This window comes from Sparus aurata, chromosome 15 (genome assembly GCF_900880675.1).
Source record: "Sparus aurata chromosome 15, fSpaAur1.1, whole genome shotgun sequence".
Lineage (NCBI taxonomy): Eukaryota > Metazoa > Chordata > Actinopteri > Spariformes > Sparidae > Sparus > Sparus aurata.
The window spans coordinates 25,824,731-25,837,553 of NC_044201.1; positions in this window are offsets into that span (position 1 = coordinate 25,824,731).

The following is a 12,823-nucleotide window of genomic DNA, read 5'->3' on the forward strand; positions in this document are numbered from 1 at the left end:
CACAGACAGGTTCCGACCTTGAAGGTCTTCTTCAGGGTACAAAATGGTGGACAAAGCTCAAGCAAACATTCTTATTAACTTGGCAAAGGGTTGTCGCCCAATCATGACTGAGTGAGTGCAGGCAGGTGAGATCAATGGATCCCAGATGACACGCCTCTCCGGGTGTGAAAAATATCCTGTACTAAAATACGAAATAACCAAACAGACATCAATCTAGTAGGATTAAAAGGATATAATGGTATTTTTACAGATTAAAAGAGAGTGGCTTATGATTTTAAAACTTACCTGATTTGGCACTAAATCTTTGAGGAGTTATAGAGACAAACTCTACAACTACTTTTTTTATAAGGCCTGTTTTTAAGGAAAAGATTAAATAATAGTAATCCAAATTGGTTAGAGATTAAAATACAACATGTTACTAGTTCTCAGGGAATCTATGTAAATTTGGTAGGATTTATTAATCCATGCAAATACTTTAAACAGTTCTAAAATGACAGGTCATGTTGTCTCTACAGTGACACAGATAACTTTGTAAAGTGACAGCTCTAAATGGCATCAGAATGTAGTTTTGATCCGTCACCTCCTCTGAGCCAAGAAATGACCATACATGATCCAATTTCACTGAAATCTACTTTGTCTCAATCCCCTTATCAATTGCAGCACCAGTTTGCTGACGGGTTTATTTATACGAAAGAACATTTCTTTTTAAATGCCTCTACGATCAATCGCCCACCACCGCAACATGTTGAGATGAGCAGCTGTACAGCACACAACAAGAATAAAAATATGTACGTTTTAAGCCAATTATGTTCATAACAAGGTGTGTAACCGACTCTCTGAACTGTTTTCTTGAGAAACGCACACCTTAAAAGAAGAACTGACCCACATCGTTTGTACCAGCAGTCATATCATGCACACTGATTGCAAAGTGGGACGTATCAGCCACATGTCTGCATTTCTATGCATGCACACCCCCACAGGCCGCCCGCCCCTCCCTGCTTCGTCTCCTCTGATGTGTTTTTCATGTTAACACTTTGCAGTGCCTTAGGTACATCGTGCGGCTTCCCGCCATACACAGCCCGACCAAGCCCACTTAGAATGTTTTTATGGGCTAACATCGTTTTTATTTTTCAATTAAATTTTTATACTTTTGTGTTTTTTTTTCCCCCCTTTCTTCTTTTGAGGGGTTGCTATTTTATCTCATACAGTTTCCTTATGTGCTGTTTTGTCCTCTCTGCTCTCTTTGTCTTGAAAAAATGCTGGTCGCTTATTCTGCTTTGGTCCCAAACTGAAACCTTGGTTTAACAAGTCGCAAGAAAATGAGAATCAAGGCTACACAAGTGATCGAAATATAATCAGAATTAAAACATCGCCCAGTGTAATATCCAAATCTTGATCTCTTTTTTGCTAAAGGTAAAATATGTGAAAAAAAAATCAGCATTACTATGAAGCACTGTAGCTCTGCAGAGAGGCTCGGGCCTATTAATCTTGTTCTGCAAAACATGTTTATTGAAAAGAAATATTCCAAATTAAATTAGAGCTCATAAAGTCTGATACAATGCAATGGTTTAATCTTGCTAACAGTGTATTGCAGATGTACTTCCAACTGGATAATCTACAACACATAAAGATAAAGACATGATTGGTTCAGCACCATGTGACAGATGCACCCAGATCCCCTCATTTCATCTTCAACCTCCACACTTGAGCTTCAAAACATCAAGTCTTCATGTTTACATGTGCAAAATATTACATTTTTTTCACATTATTTCTCTATATAACATTTGTCAGTTGAAAAAGCAGCAAATATTACACTACGTTTCCGTGTACATGCAGCCGTACATATTCTGATTAGCAAACAGTGCCTCCCTGTCATCCCCACATTTGCCTCCCACATTTGTTGTGAGAGGGAGAGTCTCTCACAAGACGTATATTCCAATTGCACTGTATGTATGTCTAGTGATCGCTCCTAAAACCCGAATAATATCACCATTTCCTACATCATATTATCTTAATCGGAAAATGCTACATTCAGAATAAGGGCCTAATTCAGGATATCCAACAGTAATATGCTACTATCTAAAAATCCACAATTGTCACATTCATAATAAAAGCGGAATATTAGTGTGCATGTAAACGTAAACTAGGAGAAAACCTCAACACATTCCTAATCTATCAATAATTCAACAGCTTCTTCTCAACAAAGAAGGGTCTCATTCATACTTGAGTGCCTTTTGCTGCCAAATCGCCCATCATTCATTTTTAGTTATTTTAGTCCATATGTTTACGTAAAATACTTAAATACAAACACTGATTTTAACACATCATTTATTTAATGTCCTTGTTTTTTGTTTTTTAATGTTTTAAACTGTATAGCTTCCCAAAACACATTCTTGAATCATGACGTTATTATTCCAAGAGAAAAAGTGCTGCACTCTTTTCTCCCTCCTCGCAGAGTGACATTTTACAACATAAAGTATTCGTAGTAATCTATCGCCACATCTTTAAAACAAACACACACTTAAATATTAGCGGAACGTAAGTTAACAGTGATTCTAAACCTGATCTTAGCCATCAGAGAACTATTCTTGACCGTGTTGAAGAATGACCCTGTTGCCTTGTCAGGTGTGTGTAATGTGTGTGTGCAGCTCCAGGGGAGAATAGGGGAGCGGGTGAGACCACGGTCCTCCTGGGCAGGACCTATACACCCCTCCCTCCCATCACTGCAGGGCAGGGACCTGGATTAATGTGTCTCTCTGTGTGCTACCACCATACTATGAAATTTTGTCACAACACTTGCAGTTTAAAGCATCACAATGGAGAAACTGATGAGATTCAGCAAGGCCTTGGTTTCAATTTCTTGCCGTCAAAGAGATGTTTTAGCCATGTCAGTCCATCCATTCATCAATATGGTCCATCAGAGATGTCTCAACAGCTTGATAGTTTCAATTTTGTTTAGACATTTACGGTACCAAAAGGATGAAGCCTACTGTGATAATAGTTGGTTTTGTAAAGAAATGTCTCGCCAACTATGAGATGGATTGTCATGACATTTGGGACAGGCATCCATGGTGCCCTGAAGATGAATTGTAATGGCTTTGAGGATACCTGACCTTCATCTAGTGCCACCAGTATGTCAAAGTTATCACTTATCAGGAGGTGTGGTTACGTTTTCGTGCAGCAGCAATAGCGGGTTTCTTTATCTGAGAGATGACGATTTTGGAGAATGCAGCTTAGAAAACACCACTTCTTAACAACAAAGATGCAGACAGACATATGAAGCACATGGGTCACAAATATACTTCACAAATTATCAACTCAGTCAACGGTCAATCAGTCAAAGGTGACTGTACCAATGAAATGAGCTTCTGAAAACAAAAGGAGGGCAGCCAGACGACCCCTCTCATCTCTTTCCCTCTCATCACCTCACAGCACCGATCTGAATCTTGATTTGAATGGTTCCACTGATGAGGAGAACCAAAAGCTTTGAAGCATCACTCTGACCGGCCTCCTTTACGCCAAGCAGCCAAAGTAATGCCATATTACATTTGACACCCCAAAGCCTGAGAAATTGATCCCCCAGTATGGCCATTGATCGGGTTGAGGTTTGAACACGAGCTCGGGCAGAGAATCGAGGGAAGGGTCAAGAGCAAGATGTGCGCCTGGCTCAGGTCTTTTGTTATGGGAATCGATGAATTCCCACCATGGGGCAGATTAGAGCAGTCAGGTCACGCAGAGCACAGCATGAGCTTACGTTATGTTTGTATAGGAGTCCATCCCCAATATGTTATTCTTTGTCTTTTGTGCTAAATTATATTATTTGTGTCCTCACAGAAGCTAAATCTTGAGACTTAGAGGGAAAGTATGTGCGTATTTTTTGATTGTCAAGAAGATCAAGAAAAGTTGACTTTTAAGTCTCATTTAGAAAGAATCGCAAAAATCAAGACGAGGTATGTATCCCTGAGACAGTTGCTGATGGGCTTTGCTGTTTGCTGAGACTATTAGCAGACAGATAAACACCCACATTTTCCCTGAGGACAGATAAAAATCTCTGTGCCATTTATCTCAACTACAAGTTCATACACTGACACTTAACAGTACAGGCATGTTGGCTGGGAAATGAAGTCAAGTAAATGAGAGTGACAGAGGCTGTTTTCTAATAATGCCTCTGTGACATTCAGTCTAGACTCTCAATACAACGGCATGTAAAGCAAACATGCTGTGTCTTGTTTAATCAGCACAAAATAATAAATAAATGACAAAACGACTCATTTTTACAATGAGTTATGTGTCACCTAAAAAGTCACAAGAGCAGAAAGAAAGAAACAGTACAAGCGCAAACACTATAAGTGAACGCAACAGTAAAAGCCTGAGCGGGGTCCAAATGAAAAAGAATAAAAAGCAGACGAAGAAGAGAGAAGGGAGCAGAGGAGGTGAGAGCTGAAGGCTTTGGCAGGGCCAAAGCAGGCCACAAACAGACCAGTGCTGAAGGGCCCAGGACAAGTGTTGCCATGTCCCCCTGAAACCACGGAGGCCGCTGGGTAATGAATAAATAAACACCCCCTCCAACCATCTAGCCTCTTCCTCTTCCTGCTCTCCACGTTTGGCAGCCAACACACACACGCATGCATATGCATACACATAGAGAAACTGGCACACGCACATAAACAATGCACACAAATGCATACATGCATGACTGCCATCGGCCTGACAGCCCAAATACTCACTCACAGACATCCAGGCTTTGTATAGCAGAGTCTCTGTGATTGAATGTGTACATCAAGGTTTTTCTTTTCTCCCAATTGAGCTCAAAGTAATTCTGCATTTGTAAAATGGCCACAAAGTAAAATTTCAACAAAAACGCAAGCTTTATTTTGAAATGCTGAAACTCTTGCACCTTTAATCAGCACCTGCTGTGATGAGTTTATATCCAGTGTGACCACGTGGAATGATACAGGCACATTTACAAGATCAAGGTTATCCATAAATTGCATTATTCATGATGCAAAACAATGTGTGCTTAAAATGAAGCTAGGTTAGTTTAACTTACAGAAATAAATAGGACAGGATATCGGATATGTCAGTATCCTAAACGTTACTAGACTTAATATTTCAGAAAGCAGAAACTGACCACATAAAGTAGGTTAAAAGTTTGATATTCACTTCGGATCCAGCAGCATTTTCCTCCACTATTTCATCAAGTTTCACCCCAAAACCAGTGTTATTCTATATACCTACATGCTGAATTGCCCACATTTTTAAATTAATCTATGAATTAAAAAAATATATATATTATATTGGTCTCATGCTGCACCACCTACTTTGATTGTTTCTGTGTAATTATTTAATTTCTGTCTTGTTTCCACTTTTCCCCATTATACTCTGCACCTTATTGTCCTTTTCTTTCCAGTTTCTTTATCTGTTTTAAGTTGGGAAGCAAAAAGACAAAATGTTTCACTTACGGTGCACAAACAAACTGTGTGTGCCGCATCCCACATTCTCCAGCCTCTGCCACCTTTGTCTCAGAAATAATCTACCATGTGCCAGTGGTGCTCTTCACATTCAGCTGTCGGTGTGCCAGAGCTTATTCCCTGCTTTGCGTACGTCTTTTCATCTGTATGTGTTTTATTTGCCCATCCGTATTTATCCAATCTCTGTGTGGAGACTTTTTGGCTGGCGAAGCCGATGCCGGGCAGCCTCAGTATTCCCACACTCATGCCATGTGTAACCCAACTGAGAAATCACCCACACGCCAACGTAGAGGCATGCGGCAACGCCATGTCAGAGCTTAAGAAAACAAGAGACGAGAAGCTGCGAGACTCACAGAGATGGTGCTTCTGCTCCACATCTCCTGGCCTGACAGTCAGCGAGAATATTTTCAATTATTCAACTTGGCGGATTGAGAAGCCAAAGACGGAGCAAAGGCCTTTTAACATGTAACTTGTTGTGACAACACTAAACGACCCTCACCGCCGCCTGATGAAATATAGATATTTTGTTTTGTTTCCAACGGGATTAATTTGTCATTACCAAGTTGTTGCTTCGGTGAAGGCTGAGATCTGCTTCTGTCAGACAACAGGAGGAAAGTGAGAGAACAGGGAGGTTGAGGAGAGTTGGTGAGTGAGGGGCAGAGGCAGCAAACCTCTAGATATGATCCGATCCGAGGGATGGGACATGGGAGGAAGTCAATAAATAGATGCAAAAAAACATCTACTCTGCACCTAGTTTATGAATATGAATTGTTTTTATAAAGAGCAGGTTCATAGTGTGATGCCGTATGAGTATTAAAAAAGGGTTTGCTTGCTATAATCATCCTACTGTTGAGAATTATATAATACTGTATATATACTATACATTCAAATGTCGACATGAAGATAATATAAGAACTCAACCGCCTGAGTCAGTCACATCAGATAAACATCCTCAAAAGTTCTAGTTCCAGAGTATAAAAATCCTTTTTCAATCCATCCACTGATAAAGTTGAAATTAAGACTGTATTGATTATATTTGACCTTTGACCGTTTTTCGGGCCACATAAAGTATAATTAGAAGCATAGATCAGATTAAGATCAGAAGATTTATCAGATTTTGGGGGTGAGAATCCTCCAAAAAGCCATTTATACCTGCTAAGTTCTCCAGTAAAACCAGGCTGCTTAAATGGTTTCAGGTGGGTGGTGACCCTTAAAACCATCATGTGCCAGGTTTCACGACAGGTCTTTGAAACTACTTCCCATGAAGTCGTGAGTAATAGGCCTTTATTATTAAAGGTCAGGTTCCTTTTCTACTTACCCCCATGCTGATGGAAAGTGTTGCATCTTTCTTCTGTAAAAACTGTAGTAGATGGGGACTTGGAGGATACAATATAAAATGGCTCCATACAACTAGCTGTGAAAATACATTTACATCCTCAACACACTGTCGAGCTTGAGCACCCACTTCGGTTTCTTTGGTTGTTTTTTATGTTTTGAGTCCCCATCTACTTCAGTTGTTGTGGAGATTACTGCAACGCCACTTTGCTGTGAAGCTTACCTAACTTCACCTGATTTTCAGAATGGGGTGAGGAGATATTGTTCAATGAAAATTTGGGTGAACTTATGCTCTATCTATTTCCGTTAAACACTGTATTGTCATGGCCCAGATCAGAAACTAAGGAGTCCTTGAAAAAGTTCAACTTAATGCCTATAATTATAATCAAATAAAAGAAGGATACGACTTCAACTAAACCTAAACTAAATATGTTTGAGCTGTCCTACTCTCACATGTAAATCTAAGCATAATAACCCACAAATCACCCTCCAAGATTAACTGCAATCTTAACCCAGGTACAGTGTTTTCCATACAATTCACCTGATCAGACAGGTTCCAAAAAAACACACCAGTTCCTGAATTAAGTCTCTTCCTCTCCCTTGTATGCACACATGTACGTACACCATCTACTTTCCCTCCCACCACACGTACACGCTTTCCATCAGGCAGAAGATTACATGACAACCTTGACCTGTCTCCCCGTCGTAAATTACCACACAGCCTCCGCTGGCACCTCATTCTGGTGTGTCATCAGCTCGCGCCCACAACCGCCATTATGCTATATCAGTGCTTTGGTGAGTCCATTGTATGTATTAGACCATGTTCTGCGCTGTAAGTGAGAGAGCTCATGTTGTATTCACAGCTGGAGTATGATTCTATACTTAGAGACTTGATACACAGCGTTCTCTAAATCTGGTGTCTAGAAGTCTAACTAGTCTAGTCCAGAGATTTGTAACACAGCCACTGTGTCTATTGTAATTAATGGCACCTTAAAATAAAGCTGCATGTGTTCGGGAGTTTGGCAGGTCAAAATAAAGCACGCTGCTGGTTTCCCTCAACCACAGTTACTTGTTTCTACAGCACTTGGACAGTCAGCAAGATGGAGAACAACCAGATCATGAAGCAAAAGAGGCAATAATGAGAAAATAAGAGTGTGATGGGAGCCCCACTTGATGATTTAGTCGGATAAGACTTGTGCATCTTAACAACAATAAATTGTAGACCCAAGCAGCTTTAATTGAACTTGGCAATTAAAGTGATTCAGATGGTGATCATTAGACCTGAGCACCAGCTACACTCACTCATTCTCACACATAAAGGGGCTTGCAGGTACTGTAAACCGAGCGCACTCGCACATACAGAGCTGAACTGCCGAGCTTGACGCAGAAGACAAAACAATTACTATGAAAAATACGCCTCTTTGCTGAGTTTATTTATCAATTGTTTGACCTTTACTGGCCTTCATTAGGTCTGCAAAACGCATCAACACATAACGTGAAATTATCAACACTTTCTTTACTGCCGTTGTCTCGAGTAAACAAAGCAGAGGCGTAACCATTGGTGACCGGCACTGTGTGCGTTGTGTTTTGATGAAGAGGCCCAGACAAGGATATCTTCAGAGGCGATCTCTGTTCATTCTGACAAAACTGGTGAATAACAAAATCCTCCAGTCACATATGAAAATACACTTGAGTCCCTCTTCCATGGAATTTGATAGCAAAGGGGCCAAAATTTCCATGTAGGCCGAACCAACCGAACCAGGCTTTTTTATTGCCCTCTACCGGTTTTCTCCCCAAATTCTCCCTCATTTCTCCCTTTTTAGTTTTCACAACCTGTGTCTGGCGCTTTACGGCGTGTAGTCTGCTGTCTTGTTGCACCTCATCCTCTCCAGTGAGACGGACACAGAAATGGAAAGGAGAAAGAATATTTACACAAATTTCAGACGTCCATACCACACTGACCGTCACAGGGCAGGGGCAGATAAATTAAAGAACGAATGACAAGTGATAAATATTACTTTATGCAACAGATTTATGGTAGAGGGCGAATTATTCTGCATTGTTTTCTGAGAAAGCATTTGACATAAAAATGCTGTTGCATTATACTCTCTATTTGGTTATTTTCATTCTTTAATGTCAGATACAACAAGATTTTGAATACATACGATACTTCATATTACGAATGTATATGTGAAATTCGATCCTCTGTGACGAGTGACATTGTTACTGTGGATCAAACTTTCAACCTTGAGACTGGAGTTTGAATGTGTGCATGTGTCTGTCTGTATTCAGTACATGCACATGTGTCACTGTCTGCCCTGCACTTTATATGGATGCAAATGAGTTTCTGACTGTTTATATGGATGTCATACAGACCTAGAAAAGTGTGTGTGTGTGTGTGTGTTGTGTGTGTGTGTGTGTGTGTGTGTGTGTGTGTGTGTAGGTGTGTGTGTGTGTGTGTGTGTGTGATATCAACGTGTGTTCTCTCTGCTCTCCATGCTGCTCTGCTCCCACAGTGCCCCTGGGACCCATCTGCCTCCCTGTTATTAATTCATCAGGCTTAACCATGCAGCACTTTATGACTCTGTTTGGACTGACGAACTATCACACACCCCATCTCTCTCTCTCTCCCCCTCTCTCTCTCTCCCCTCAATCTATCTATCTATCTATCTATCCATCTATCTATCTATCAGGAACACAGCATTGAAAAACAATATCTGTCACTGGATGCTGAACGTACACTTGCAGCCTGACATCACTATTGTTTGTCTGTCTGTCTGTCTTGCCTTTTCTGCCTCTATAAGCAGTTGTCAATATGTGTTCAGAGAAATTTCAGCACAATTATTGCTCTTGGTTAGTTCCTGAACCAAATTTTCCACCTTTGTGTCAATTTTACTGTGCCAAAATGAATCTGAAAGCTGCTCTCAAGATCACTAAATCACTCAAAAATTATCAAGATGAATAAAGAACAACAAAACAGAATATCTTATTACACTTGAGAGACCCTCAGAAGGCCAAAAATAATTTCTTAGAAGGCCATAAACCTTTTTTGGGCAGCCTGAACTCTGAGATTGAGTTCACTTTACTTTGTCTCTGCAGCTAATTCCCACCATGGAAACTATTTTGGCTGAGAACACGGCTGATTGTGACCATGTTCAAAATAAACCCTTTTAAAGGAAGAAATCCAAACTTTGCATTGAAAGATAATCTAACAATCAATCAATGCCCTTCACGTGAATACGTCCTGATTGCCATGTCTAAACCTATTCCCATCAAAGACAGAGGGAAGAGATCGGAGATTGCGGCACATCAAAAGAGTTTATCTAGCCGGCATTATGTGGCTGTAAATAGCTGCAGCAAAGATACGAGACACACTCGCTGAGAACTGAGAAAGTAGAAGTGGAGAGGGAGGAAATAAAAAAAAAAAAAAGTATTTTACTGGATACTCAAGAAGCTCAAAACCAGACAATGTATTTGTCCAAAGATATAAAAATCAACAAACAAAATAACCGCATCATTTTTTAAAAACAAATAGTAAAAGTCTGCCTTTCTGTGGTGCATCGTTGTCACTACGAAGTCTGATCTTCTACTGTCTCTGAGTTAGAATTTAATATAAGTCGTGACCACATTCAAAATAAATCCGCAGGCTTGTTAAGTAACAATATACAAGTGACAGGATTACATGATTAGGATACAAAATAAGATAACTGTATTCAAGCAAAGTTATAGGAAAAAGATTAAATTAGACTACAGGTATATTTAGTAAAAAAGAGGATGACTAACAGTGATACAGAATACATTCTCGTGATTAAGATTACATAAAAGTTATCTTATTGATCTTATTTTCTCTTGTTTTTATTTGCATATTGGTATTGAGGTAATCCAAAGGTAACAGAAGGTAACCGAGCTACGTGGGTTTAGTGTTGTCATACTTATGGATTACGTTACTGACTACATTTTCAAACAGGTAATTAGTAACTGTATTGGAATACCTTTTTTAAAGTAACCCTCTCTGTCCAGTCTATCTGGCTCTCTCATCTCTCCTCGCTCTCTCCACTGTCCACTAATAACATCTAGAAGGCCAGAGGACCCATTTTCGGTAACACAAACAAAAAAAAATTAAACTAATCTACAGAGAACAACACAGACCAGACCGCACTGTGTCAATTCTGTCCTTTTCATAGAATTGCAATGTTTTATTTGATAAAAATAACTTTCAGGTCTGATGTTACTCACTCATTGACCCACTGCAAAACTATTTATTTCATTACTGGTGAGGAATCATTAATTAATAAAGGAAGAGGTTGATATACTTGGTGTGAGTGGCTTCTCTCACTTTACTTTGTCCCTCAGAGGCTGACACTAAACCTGAGGACATCCAGGGGGAGTTCTTCTGGCCCACCAGTGGCTTACCACTGGGGTTATATTGCCCCCCAGTGGACACAATGTGAGCACAGTTCTCTGCAATGTCATAGCACCATACAGAAGACAACAGTGTGTTCAGTCTCATGTTACAAGCTGTGTCAGTGTCTTGCTCAAGGACGCTTAAGCACTCAGTGTCCAGCTGTGTGGGAGTATCTGAGATGATGATAAAGCTACAATGTGAAGTCTACTGTGTCTGAGTTATTGTTCTTTTCCACAATATGTGGCAGAGTTTGTCCAGAGCATTTTTGGCTGGATGTACAAAGCATTTATCAGTTCAGATTATGGGGAGAAATGACAGAATTACAAGTTTCCAATTCAGTTTTGTTTGCATGGAGACATACAGGCAGAAACACTCGTATAGAAACACATTTTGATGTCATAGGTGACACTAGGAATCCTTAGCACCAGGAAACTACACTGGCATTCAGTAGAACCCAACAATACCCTTTAAATTAAATCAAGTCTAAACTAATATGAAATTAAATAGATTTAAATCCGCTTAATCTGGATTTTTATTTAGATTCACATCACTCAGAGAAGCCCTCCACCTAAATGCACCAGATTGTTTTTTATCAAGATCCATTTTATATTCACTGAGAAATTCTTGCACTGTTAAATAAAGTAAGGGAAAAAAATCCTGAATCTTTCTGTTTGTCTGGATCAAAAACAAAATTAAATGGGGTCAATTCTGGGCTGAGACTCATTCAAGTTTTATGAAAATCTGTTAAGTAGTTTTGGTGTAATCCTGCTGACAAACAAACAAACAAACAGGTGTGGGTGAAAACATGACCTCCTCGGCGGACTCAATTGCAAATTAAAATACTGAAACAAATACACCACATTTCTGCACCCACACAAAACCTCAGTTAAAGAAAAAATACCTGTGAAATACCTATATTCTTCTCTTATATGTTGACAATACTCTTTCTCGATTCTTGGACATATTTCCCCGCCTGACAGCCTCAGCGGAACAAAAACGATTGACAATGTTTGAAAATGGCCCCCGACAACGTGATTACAGATGTGACAGTATGCCAGTTGCATGTCAAGGGAAAGTCTGGAAAAAGAGTGAAATGCGAATGCAAGAGAGAAACTGAAAGTCTCTGGGAAATGTTGAGAATGACCGTCTCAACGGAGCAAAGGAGTGAGAATAGATGACAAGAGATGGAAAGCAGTGGTGTGATGTGCAAGAGTTTGAAAGGAGAAAGAATGAGAGGAGATAAAACAAAGTGATGGAGGTGTAATCAACCAGCTTAAATACAAGTGTACGACAACGGCAAAGATAGACATGATGATTTCATTCCTCATTTGCTACAGTTTGACAACAAGATGGAGAGGGCGAAAGAAGGAAGTGCAGGAGAAATCTCGTTATGAGACAATAAAACAGAGCCAGACCCTGATGTGTGAAAGTACATTTTGATGCCGGATTATGACACAGATAATGTCAACACAAACTACGTGTTGCAGATTTCCTTCCCCCCTTTAGCCTGCACTACTTTTCTCTACCACAATCCACATTTTAAACCACAGATGATGTATGTACCTGAACAGAAGAAGAAAAGAAATGTTTGGAAGCTGAAGTTTTCCAAAAA